At 37.0% G+C, this 13,185-nt stretch overlaps 1 protein-coding gene across 1 annotated transcript in view; it reads right to left on the minus strand.

Moving 5' to 3' along the window:
- KLF12 (Kruppel like factor 12) overlaps positions 1–13,185 on the minus strand; it is a 647,154-nt gene that overhangs the window by 507,093 nt on the left and 126,876 nt on the right. The gene's annotated exons all lie outside the window — the stretch shown is intronic.

The following is a 13,185-nucleotide window of genomic DNA, read 5'->3' on the forward strand; positions in this document are numbered from 1 at the left end:
GTCAGCCAACATCATACCCCTGTACTCCAAACTGGGTAATAGAGTGAAACCCTGTCTCAAAAAAAGTTTTTTTAAGAGCATTTATATTGTATTCTAATGAAGTTATGTTGGCAGATATAAATACAGTCCTTGCTGTTCAAGGTGTGATCCATTGATCATCAGCCTCAGCATCACCAGGGGATTTGACAAAAATACAGAATCTCAGGTCCAGCCTTATACCTCCTGAATCAGGATCTATACACCACATGATCCCCAAGTGACTCAGATGTACAAAAATCTTTGAAAGTCACTCAATTTTAGGCATAAAATGTTTTTAAACACCAAAATATTTGTAGTGATATTGCTGACAGATTTTTATTCTCACATTGTGCTTTAGGAGCTTTCTGCCAAATATATTTTAATAAATATTATTTCAGAAATAATTAGAATATAGTCTCAGTCTGCCTAGAGCTCACAAACTTGTAGGGATGACAAACTTCTATGAGAGCCAGAAATGGGTGTGACTAACTCAGTGTGGTAAACCAGGAAAAGCTTTAGTTTTTCCAAACTTCAAAAAAAAAAAAAAATTAAATGTAATGTTTCCACTTGACCAACTCTCAAGGATGCTGCAATATTTAACATGTATTTATGGAACACAGTATTATGCATTGAGAAAGAACTGTGTAACCAACATTCTTATAAATCATGTTTTGATGAGAATTTCCTCCAGCAAATATTTTTCTCCATTATAAAATCTTCAAAAGTATGCGTGGATAAACCATAATTATGGAAAACTTTATAATTATGTGTGCAAGCTCAGTGCAATCTACAGTAGGCTATATGGGTTGCATTCACAGAAGGTTGCAACAATTTGCTGAAGCTGAGAGACACCACTCAGTAACACATTAACCAACAGAATTCTGTTAGCCAGTAGGCCAAACTAGATATGGAAACATTTTTATTGATTTAATTTAAAAAATTTAACTTTGCAATCAGCTTTTATATAGAAAAATTGCAGCATTTGTCTAAAATTATAATTTGTTGCTTCAGTAAATGTTCTGCTGATTGGACATTTTACTATTGAAGTACAAGTTGGCACTGATTTTTACACAGTGATTTGATGCAAACACTACACCGTTATAAAAATTATGCATTAAGTGCCTCTTTAAATCAGGTACTGGTGGTATAGACAAATATGGCCCTACTCACTAGTAACTTATCTATTCATTAAGGTTTATCTTTACCTATTCTAGTCTAGGTCCAGCAAGTCTAGAATAGGTAAAGTGGAGTTGAGGTTCCCAGTTATTTATATGTGTGCCAATATTTTCTTTAAGCTATGTTGAGAAGTAAATTATGAAAATAAATATTTTTCCTGTTTAATAATAAATTAATTTTTTTTTAATTTCAGTCGTTGTCTCCCATCCCCAATGGTCTTACACAGTTTCGGAATTTTTAGCAATAAACTTTAGGAAAATCATAGAGGCCTGCAAAACAACAGAGGAGGCTAAGGACAGAGTGAGTCTGCCAGATATGGTAACTCTTTCACCAGGAACTATTTCAGTCAGTCACCAATATTTTTTTCCAACTCCATCAAGAATTTGGAGTGTAGCTTCAACTTCATTGAAGGGTTATTATGTATTGTGAGTCTACAGGCTTCATGTAGCTTAGGGCCAAAGAAATTGAGGCCGTTGCACAGAATAGAATTCTGTTACTTGACCAGGGTCAAGTAACACTCCTGGAACTTTTGGCACAGAATAGTGTCAACACTGGCCAGATTAATGACTTTGTAAGACTTCTTAACTTTGCTGGAGGTCATCTGGAATTCTTTAATCAGAACAGTGATGAGCTAGAATTGTTATATTATTTGCTATGACTCATGATTAATGGAGTATTTTAGAGTATTGAGGGTTTTATATACACTAGATGATAATGTATTCTTTAAATGCATGATCATATACCAATCACCAGGCTCTTCCAGAAAAGAACACAACAAAAACCTCAGAAATACAATCCTAAGGATCATCTTTTTGGGAGATTTTTTTTTCTTAGGAAACGATAATACTTTCATATTAGCAACAGCTTCTCTTGCTGGTGTATTCTCATTGTTTAACCTATGGCAATTGTAATGAATTTCACTTACAATTTAGTAGGCTCAATTCTTCTTACTTAACCCGGGTGTTTATATGAGGCCGTGAAGACCTCCCCAGCATCCAGTGTTTGGGTGATAGATTGCATAAGAAAGGCCTGAGCCAGAGTCCTCCCCGAAAGACAAGCAGTAGCCCAGGAACTTTCAACAGCTTGGGGACAAATGGCTGGAAATTCTTAAAGGGATAATGGTGGAGGGTGCATTGATAGAGACCAAAAGTATCCTAAGATTTTGAGACACATCATCTCAGAGACATGGAAGCTGAGGATGTTAGCTGTGTAACATCCCAAGGTGTTCTGTGAGACTTTAGCTTTCCTTCAACCCTTCCATTTTCCTCCATGATTGAAAAAAAGATTGCCTTTGGTTGTGTTTTTAAACTACATTTTACCTAGATTTTAAAAAAAAAATTAAGCCATATAGTGCTTGCTATGTGCCAGTCATGATTAGGTGTTTTGTTTACATAATTAACTGATTGATGCTATATTGTAGCATCAATCCCTTTTCAGATGAGGAAATGAGCCCTGGGAGGTGAAAAAAACATTTGCTCAAGGACATAGACAGTATGTGCAAGAGCTGGGATTTAACTCTGGACTTTAGCTAACAAGTCTCCTGCTCTTAATTCCCATTGTCTACTGTTTCATCTGATAATTCTATTAAATGAGATATCATACAAAAATGTAAAATACAGTGTCTGCACATAGAAGGTGCTCAACAAATTTTAGCTCCCTGTGTTAAAATGTTTATTCCTGTGCTTACTTCTAGGAATGACAGGGTCCATTATTGCTCAGTGCTTAACATCGCAGACTATAGCCTGTGCATCTCTACAAAAATACCAAAATTAGCTGGGCGTGGTGGAATGCCCCTGTAGTTCCAATTACTTGGGAGGCAGAGACGAGAAGATCACTCCACTGGAGCCCAGATGATCGAGGCTGCAGTGAGCTGTGATCACATAACTGCACACCAGTCTGGGTGACAGAGGGAGACCCTGTCTCAAAAGAAAGAAAAAAGAAAAAAAAAATTGCAGTTTCAGTGGTTAACCAACCTTGCCATCCCTCACTAGCTGTGTGGTCACAGGCAAGCTGCAACTGCTATGTATGCCAGAGTGTCCTCACTTGTAACCGGAGATAATCAGTGTAGTTATCCCAGAAGGTTTCTCTGAGGTTGAGTGAGATATAATGTAAAGTTCTTGTACAATTCTCGGTACATAGTAATCACTCACTAAATTTTGTTGTTGTTATTAGGGAGCTTATATGGAGTGATTTAATACCCAGTATTCCACTGGAAACATAGTAGACGGTAAGTAAATATTTGACAAATGACTGAATGAACGTATGACTTAATTAATTTGCCCAAGTTTGATTTGCCCCAGGGATGACTGGGGGCCAGAGAGGTTGTATAACATTTTCCTGCTCCCTGAAGGATACCAGGATGACTCAGCAAGCCTTCATTTTGGCATTTGACAGTGATATGCTAAGCTGTTTGGGCACTGTCTGACTTTGACATGATCCAAACTGTGACACATTTCATGGTTTTAGACACTGACAAACCCAAGCCAGGCCAGCCCCAAGGTGCTGAGAGTTGCTACAGATAGGGGCATTGCCAGAAGAAAATAGAGTTCTTTCACGTTGCTCACGAAATGTAATGCATGTGACTTTCAATGACCAGGCCTTACTCAATTACAATGATTTCTTTTTAAAATGTCTCTATAATAAAGACATTTGTTCTTACTATATAGAACATGCTTATTATAAAGGAACATGCTGTTCCTTTGAGATAGCATAAGGCTGGGGAGTCTATTTAGAATAATAAAAATAAAAGAAAAAAGTAGGTTTAGTTTAGTTGTGGTGTTTTATGTACCTGATTCTTAGATAATTTTTGTATTATTAAGTATTTGAATTAGTGTATTCTATTCATGCTGTAGTTTAGTAATCTAATAAATATTTATCGACTGCCTACTATATCCAGACACTGTTCTAGGGATTGAGGATGTACCAGTGAATAAAGATCCAAATTATGTCAACCAGGCTGCACAATAGAAAATTTAAATTAGAATTATATTCCTTTGATGTCATAATACTTTTCTGAAAATATGTGAAGTTGATCATCAAATTTGATGACGGAAATTTTGATGGTTCTAAGTCCCTTGTCTCTACTAAGTTGAAAATACAATCGAAATATGTTATTGCTTTTTTAAATAAATCTATTTATTAAATTGTGGCTCAGTTGTACCTGGCAAAACATGATAGTAAGACCTGGTAAAGTTAATAGGGCTAGTTCCTCTAAACCAACATTTTTAATATTATTTTTCATGGGCTATTAATAGGTATTCAGCTTAAAAACAAAAAGTGATGGGTCAGGTGCGGTGGTTCATGCCTGTAATCCCAGCACTGTGGGAGGCTGAGGCGGGCAGATCACTTGAGGCCACGAGTTCAAGACCAGCCTGGCCAATATGGTGAAACTCGGTCTTTACTAAAAATACAAAAAAAAAAAAATTAGCTGGGTGTGATGGTGTGCACCTGTAATCCCAGCTACTTGAGAGACTGAAACACTAGAATTACTTGAACCTGGGAGGCAGAGATTGCAATGGGCCCACATTGTGCCATTGCACTCCAGTCTGGGCAACAGAGCAAGAACCTGTTTCAAAAAAAAAAAAAACAAAATAAAACCCAAAAAGCGATTTTCCTGCTTAAATAAGTTTGGAAGTGCTCCTATGCCTCATGAATATGCAAGTATGCAAAATGACATTCAGGGTTTCATAAACCTATTTGATCACAGAATCATCTTTCCAGTGGAACTTTTTGTGGGACACTTGCTTCAGTGAACACATTTAGGAAAAAATATTTGCTAACCTTCCATTATTTACTTGCAGGATATAAAGGAATTATAGACAACGGTAGACTCATAAGAAAAACTGAAAAAAAGTTTTTCTTCTGGTTTTGTAAGACAACAGGACAAGAAAAACACATCATAGATCATAGTTTTCCTTCCCAAAGAACGTCTATATCTGGCATGCATTATTTTCCTCATGGCAAATGAGGCTGCCGAGTTGCTTCCCTTTCCGTAGATGGCACCAACCTTAACTCGTGTATCTGACTTTGTATGTGGGACTGCCCCACTCAACAGCCCGTAAGAAGAGTCTTCCATTTCTAGGCCTTATTCCCACTGCTAATTTGGGGAGCAGAAAGATTGTTTTGCTTGCTGAATAGGTAATATATTCATATGGTTCAAAATTTAAGATGTGCATAAGAGCAAAAGATCTGCCTTTCACCTCATTCTCCAACTCCTGAGTTCAGCCAGTGTTGCTAATTTCTGTTGTATCTTCCCAGAGATATTTCACTCATATATAAACAACATAAACATATATATTTTATCCATTCATCCGTATGCGTTATACACTCTTTTCACATCTTTTTTTCATCTTAACAAGTTGTCGGAAATTGTTTTTGACTAGTCCTTAAAGAATGTCCACATATTTTTCCTTAACATGTCAAGGTATTCCATTGAATGCAAAACGTTATTTAACTACTAAAATATTGAGTGATGTTATTTTTCCAATATTTTATAATTACAAAGATTATTGCAAAGAGTAACCTTGTCACATCAATTCACACGATTGAGGGTATATTTTTAGTGTGTGTTACTGAAGTAGACTTCCTGAGTCAAAAGTATGTACATTAGTAATTTCACAGATATTATCAAATTACCCTCTTCAGGGGTTGTACCAAAAGGCACTCCCACTGACAGTATATTAAAATGTCTCTTTCAGCTCCCCTGACAACAGTGCACCAAACTTTTTGATCTTTGCAAATCTAATAGGTGAAAACCAGTATCTTAGTAGAGTTTATATCTTGAAGAAGCAAGAGGTTTTATTTAATTTAAAAAAAACTGTATAAAATGTATTTAAGAACATACTGCATATTTCCCTTGCCTTCTTGTACAGCTTACACTAAGGCTGGTCTTCCTTTGATGTTTAACTGTTGTCATTACCGGCATTAATTCTGTGCTGTAATGTAGTGATGCCCATAAGGGTGGTGATTGTTCTTCTGGCTACTTAATTTCTTTCAGCTATTATTTTTTATGTAATGAATATTGTCCTGGTTTCTAATCTGTTTCCTTAATTAATACTTTATCGTTTGAAGGAAGGAATGAAAGAGGTTCCTATAGTCTTCAAAATAATAATCATAATAACTACCAGTTAAGTGTCTTTTATGTTTCAGGTAGATGTTTATATGCATAATCTATAACGTTTTCATAGAGACTTTATAAAGTAGATATTATTATTTACATTTTCCTGATGGAAGTAACCCAGGCTGCTACTGACAATTTATCACTAGGAGAGCTGGGATTCAGTGTTTCAATGGCCATATCAACTCTTTCCTCTCCTTCAGAAGACAGTGTCTGAGCTTTGTGACAACTGTTTTCCACTCTGTTCAAAGACCTTTTTCTCCACTTATGTTTGGATTCCCAGATGTGTTCTTGGGACCTGCAGTTACTCTGTCAGTGACCTCTGGAAGCACAGGGCACTGCTACACATTGCTTTACACTCAATATGCTTTTGAAGCCACAAGCTAGGAGTATCTTAATGTGAACCAAAATAACTAAAAAGCCAGGTCAGCAATCATTTTAGCAATAAATGTCTGCTTCATTATATTGTGAACTCTCTCTCTAATGAATTCCCCTTTCAAAGGATTTTATGTGAAGCATGTGACAAGCAGTATATTCTGTTTCTGAATTAGCAGGGAAATTCAAAGAGCTTGGCATCTGTGGCATGCAGGTGGCTGATTTATCATTTCCTTTCTGGCTAAGCTACATCTGAGGTTTCTTTATTGTTACTTTATCACAAGATAGGATTTTCCTTCTTGACCACTCTTAGTATCATAAGAATATAAATGTCCAAAGCCCTGAAAAATCTTTTTACTTTTTATTTTGTTGAGTTATATTTGCTTTCTTTCACTTATATTTAACAACTAGCATCAGTTCATTCTGATGTAATCCTAGGAGGAGCTCGTTTTTTCTCTTGTATCTCAGTTTTTAATGTCTGTCTTCTAGGTTAATGAGAGCCGCCTGCTTCTCCTAGGTCTCTTGTGACAAGGAAGTAAGTGGTCTTGGATTTTTCCTGACATCTCCCTGAAGAAGTCACTGCGTGGCTGCACAGCTCTAGCATACAGGCCGACTTAGAGGACAAGTTAGAAAGTACAGAGACCCGGACTCACAGAAATAAGTCATTCCTTAGCACCCTTGAAACAAAATTTCTTAGAGCTTCAGAAAGGCCAATTCACAGGGAGGTCTTTGGTATATAGAAGCTATAAAATTTACTTTTATTCCCCTTCTCTCTCTCTCTCTCTCTCTCTCTCTCTCTCTCTCTAGAGAGAATATATATGATATATATATATATATTTTTTTTTTACCTTCACTAACTCTGTCTTAAAAACAAAATGATTTAAATTCCCTTTTAAAAAATTCTATGATTCCCATTTTTGAGAGAAATTGTGAGTGACTGAGATTTTCTCTTTTCACTTCAGATTACCTATGTGGACTAGGTATCAGGGGCTTTTAGGTTTATGGTTCATACCTCTATAATCACTTTCAAACTTACTGTAACTAGGCCTTGTAAACAAAAGGCAGCAAACTGGTGAGCTCTTTGGGAAATTGGTACTTTTCTAAAGAGCAGAAGAACCAATCAAGAGGCGTGCCTTGACTATTTTTTTTAAAAAATCAGAAAATAGTAACAACTTACTAATACTAGATCTATAACATAAGCAACCAAAGCAGTCTGTCAGTTTATATTAAAAATTCTGTTTTTAACTGGTTACTCCAGTTCAATTTCTTTTGCAAAGTACGTTGAGTATAAAAAGCCGCAGTTTGTTAAAGTCCTATAAGTAGAACTAATAATTTTTTACTAGTCTAGGATACCTGATCTTCCCTTTCAACTATGAGTGTAGTCCTTGGTTTTACATTTAAAAATTGCTTTCCAGAAATTTACAAATACTCATTGGATCTGTTAAAAGGACATTATGAATGTATAAGGTGTAAAAGTCTCTGTAATATGATTTATGCATATTTATTATGCTTTGGTTTCACACAGTGTAAGATGTGATTACAAGGTAATGAAATGGGTTTTTGCATGTGACATGAGAAATCAGTTTTGTTACTTTATGTTTCAGTAGTTTGACAGGCATATTTTATAAAATGAGTAAAAGTTGCCAATGCAATTGCAAAGCTATGATCTGAACTTGGATGTCCTACACTACAGAGGAGGCACAAGTAGAAATCATTTTCATGCAATGGGCACTTTGGACAGTCTAGTAAAATCTATTGATTTCTCCAAATAATTTTTTAAATTCTTAGAATGCACAGATTTTCCAAGAAAATGAATTATGCTAGCATAGTGTTTATTTACTTTTCCCCTCTATCACACTATGTGCTGCTACCTCTCAGATTGTTACCACAGACCCAGAAACAGCATACACAGGTACCTCTTAGAATGAGATTGAAAGCTCTTTCTTTTAAGGAATATATATATTTTTTGACATGGAGTTTCACTTTTTCACCCAGGCTGGAGTGCAGTGGTGTGATCTCGGCTCACTGCAACTTCTGCCTCCCAGATTGAAGCAATTCTCCTGCTTCAGCCTCCCGAGTAGTTGGGATTACAGGTACCTGCTACCACGCCTGGCTAACTTTTGTATTTTTAGTAGAGACAGGGTTTTGCCATCTTGGCCAGGCTGATCTTGAACTTCTGACCTCAAGTGATCCTCCGGCCTGGGCCTTCCAAAGTGCTGGGATTACAGATGTGAGCCATGTAATCACCCAGCCAAGGAACTTTTCTTCTTAAAGATGTAGAAGAAAACCACTGAGCTAAGTGGTCTCTATATGCCACCTAGTTTAATCAACAGACACATCTATGAGGTAAAAACTATTATTACCCCCTCTTTACAAACAAGAACCAATGAATTCCAGGCACTAGTCCACAATCAGACCATAAATAAATGGTAGAGCCCAGGATTTAAACTCAGGTTTATTTGACTCTACAGCCCACATTTTCATTCCTATGCTATGCAAACTGTTTACTGCCAAAGTTACTCATAGCCCAGGGTTCTGTGTATTTCAGTTAACAAGGATCATTTCCCACCTTTTGTTCCAATTTCCTCCACGCCTTCATCTACTTTCCATATACAGCAAGAACACTATGCACAGTTTAAATAATATAATCAAAGACCTCCTGCTTAGACTAAATAAAATTCAATCTAAAAAGTCAAAAAAAAATATGGGAAAAACCAATATCATAAGCCCAACTCTCAGCAACTTCCTCTCTGCCCCACATACCTTCAGGATGTCTAATCTCTTCCTTTCTTCTGGCCCCTTCTGTTAGGAAGAAAGTTCTGATGATTGCTAACGTGTCCCTATGCTACTTGCATTTGCACCAAAAATGTATTTCTATGTCCTTCAGCTTGGTTCCTCTGCCTTTGTTAAAGCCATCTGAAGACAATGGTTTTCCTTTTTTTTTCTTTTATTTTTTTAAAAATGTATTTTATTGCACTTTAGGTTCTGGGGTACATGTGCAGAACATGCAGGATTATTGCCTAGGTACATACATGGCAATGTGGTTTGCTGCCTCCATTCCTGTCACGTATATCTGGCATTTCTCCCAAGTTATCCCTCCCCAACTCCCTAACCCCCACTCTCCCTCCCCTAGTTCCCCCAAACAGACTCCAGTATGTGATGCTCCTCTCCCTGTGTCCATGTGTTCTCACATTGTTCAACACCGCCTATGAGCAAGAACATGCGGTGTTTGATTTTCTGTTCTTGTGTCAGTTTGCTGAGAATGATGGTTTCCATAGTCATCCATGTCCCTACAAAGAACACTAAGTCATCATTTGTTATGGCTGCATAGTATTCCATGGTATATATGTGCCACATTTTCCCTGTCCAGTCTGTCATCGATGGACATTTGGATTGGTTCCAGGTCTTTGCTATTGTAAACAGTGTTGCAGTGAACATAGGTGTGCATGTGTCTTTATAATAGAATAATTTATAATCCTTGGATATATACCCAGTAATGGGATTGCTGGGTCAAATGGAATATCTATTTTGAGGTCCTTGAGGAATTGCCACACTGTCTTCCACAATGGTTTTACTAATTTACACTCCCGCCAACAGTGTAAAAGTGTTCCTGTTTCTCCACATCCTCTCCAGCATCTGTAGTCTCCAGATTTTTTAATGATCACCATTCTAACTGGCATGAGATGGTATCTCAATGTGATTTTGATTTGCATTTCTCTAATGACCAGTGATGATGAGCATTTTTTCATGTTTTTTCACCTCATAGATGTCTTCTTTTGAAAAGTGTCTGTTCATACCCTTCGCTCACTATTGAATGGGTTTGTTTTTTTTCTTGTAAATCTGTTTTAGTTCTTTGTTGATTTTGGTTATAAGTCCTCTGTCAGATGGGTAGATTGCAAAAATTTTTTCCCATTCTGTTGGTTGCTGGTTCACTCTAGTGATTGTTTCTTTTGCCGTGCAGAAGCTCTGGAGTTTAATTAGATCCCATTTGTCTATTTTTGCTTTTGTTGCCAATGCTTTTGGTGTTTTAGTCATGAAGTCCTTGCCTATGCCTATGTCCTGAATGGTTTTGCCTAGGTTTTCTTCTAGGATTTTTATGGTATTAGGTCTTCTGTTTAAGTCTTTAATCCATCTGGAGTTAATTTTAGTGTAACGTGTCAGGAAGGGGTCCAGTTTCTGCTTTCTGCAGATGGCTAGCCAGTTTTCCCAACACCATTTATTAAACAGGGAATCCTTTCCCCATTGCTTGTTTTTGTCAGGTTTGTCAAAGATCAGTTGGTTGTAGATGTGTGGCATTGACTCTAGGCCTCTGCTCTGTTCCATTGGTTTATATCTCTGCTTTGGTAACAGTACCAAGCTGTTTAGATTACTGTAGCATTGTAGTATAGTTTGAAGTCAGGTAGAGTGATGCTTCCAGCTTTGTTCTTTTTGCTTAGAATTGACTTGGCTAAGTGGGATCTCTTTTGATTTCATATGAAGTTTAAGGTGGTTTTTTCCAGTTCTGTGAAGAGGGTAATAAGTAGCTTGATGGGGATAGCATTGAATGTATAAATTGTGTTGGGCAGTATGGCCATTTTCACAATATTGATTCTTCCTAACCATGAGCATGGAATGTTTTTCCATCTGTTTGTGTCTTCTCTTATTTCCTTGAGCAGTGGCATGTAGTTCTCCTTGAAGAGCTCCTTTGCATCCATTATTGTATTCCTAGGTATTTTATTATCTTTGTAGCAATTGTGAATGGGAGTTCATTCTTGTTTGGCTCTCTTTAAGTCTGTTATCGGTGTATAGGAATGCTTGTGATTTCTGCACATTGATTTTTGTCCCCTGAGACTTTGCTGAAGTTGCTTATCAGTTTCAGGAGGTTTTGGGCCGAGACGATGGGGTCTTCTAAATACACAATCATATTGTCTGCAAATAGAGACAATTTGACTTCCTCCTTTTCTAATTCAATACCCTTTATTTCTTTTTCCTGCCTGATTAGTCTGGCTAGAACTTCCAATACTGTATTGAATAGGAGTGGTGAGCGAGGGCATCCTTGTCTAGTGCCAGATTTCAATTTTAAAGGGAATGCTTCCAGTTTTTGCCCATTCAGTATGATATTGGCTGTGGGTTTGTCATAAATAGCTTCTAATATTTTGAGATACGTTCCGTCCATACTTAGTTTATTGAGAGTTTTTAGCATAAAGGGCTGTTGAATTTTGTCAAAGGACTTCCCTGCATCTATTGAGATAACCATGTGGTTTTTGTCTTTGGTTCTGTTTATGTGGTGGATTACGTTTATAGACTTAGGTATGTTGAACTAGCGTTGCATCCCCGGGATGAAGCCTACTTGATTGTGATGGATAAGCTTTTTGATGTGCTGTTGCAATTGGTTTGCCAGTATTTTATTGAAGATTTTTGCATCTATGTTCATCATGGATATTGGCCTGAAGCTTTCTTTTCTTGTTGTGTCTCTGCTGAGTTTTGATATCAGGATGATGTTGGTCTCATAAAGTGATTTGGGAAGGATTCCCTCTTTTTTTATTGTTTGGAATAGTTTCAGAAGGAGTGGTACCAGCTCCTCTTTGTATGTCTGGTAGAATTCGGCTGTGAACCCATCTGGACCTGGGCTTTTTTTGGGTAGTAGGCTATTAATTTCTGCCTCAACTTCAGCCCTTGTTATTGGTCTATTCCAGGCTTCAACTTCTTCCTGGTTTAGGCTTGGAAGGGTGGAAGTGTCCAGGAATTTATCCATATCTTCCAGGTTTACTGTTTTATGTGCGTAGAGTTGTTTGTAGTGATTGCTGATGGTAGTTTGTATTTCTGTGGAATCAGTGGTGATATCCCCTTTATCATTTTTTTATTGTGTCTATTGGATTCTTTTCTCTTTTCTTTTTTATTAATCTGGGTAGTGGTCTATTTCGTTGATCTTTTCAAAAAAACCAGCTCCTGAATTTATTGATTTTTTGAAGGTTTTTTTCGTGTCTTTATCTCCTTTAGTTCTGCTCTGATCTTAGTTATTTCTTGTCTTCTGCCAGCTTTTGAGTTTTTTTGATCTTGCTCCTTTAGCTCTTTGAGTTTTGATGATAGGGTGTCAACTTTAGATCTTTCCTTGCTTCTCATGTGGGCATTTATTGCTATAAATTTTCCTCTAGACACTGCTTTAAATGTGTCCCAGAGGTTCTGTTATGTTGTATCTTTGTTCTCATTGGTTTTGATGAATATCTTTATTTCTGCCTTCATTTCATTGTTTATCCAGTCAACATTCAAGAGCCAGTTGTTCAGTTTCCATGAAGTTGTGTGGTTCTGAGTTAGTTTCATAATCCTGAGTTCTAATTTGATGGCACTGTGGTCTGAGAGACTGTTATGATTTACATTCTTTTGCATTTGCTGAGGAGTGATTTGCTTCCAATTATGTGGTCAATTTTAGAGTAGGTGTGATGTGGTACAGAGAATAATGTATAATCTGTGAATTTAGGGTGTAGAGTTCTGTAAATGTCTATTAGGTTTGTTTGGTCCAG

The sequence above is a fragment of the Cebus imitator genome, unplaced genomic scaffold, assembly GCF_001604975.1.
Source record: "Cebus imitator isolate Cc_AM_T3 unplaced genomic scaffold, Cebus_imitator-1.0 Scaffold29, whole genome shotgun sequence".
NCBI classification, from domain to species: domain Eukaryota; kingdom Metazoa; phylum Chordata; class Mammalia; order Primates; family Cebidae; genus Cebus; species Cebus imitator.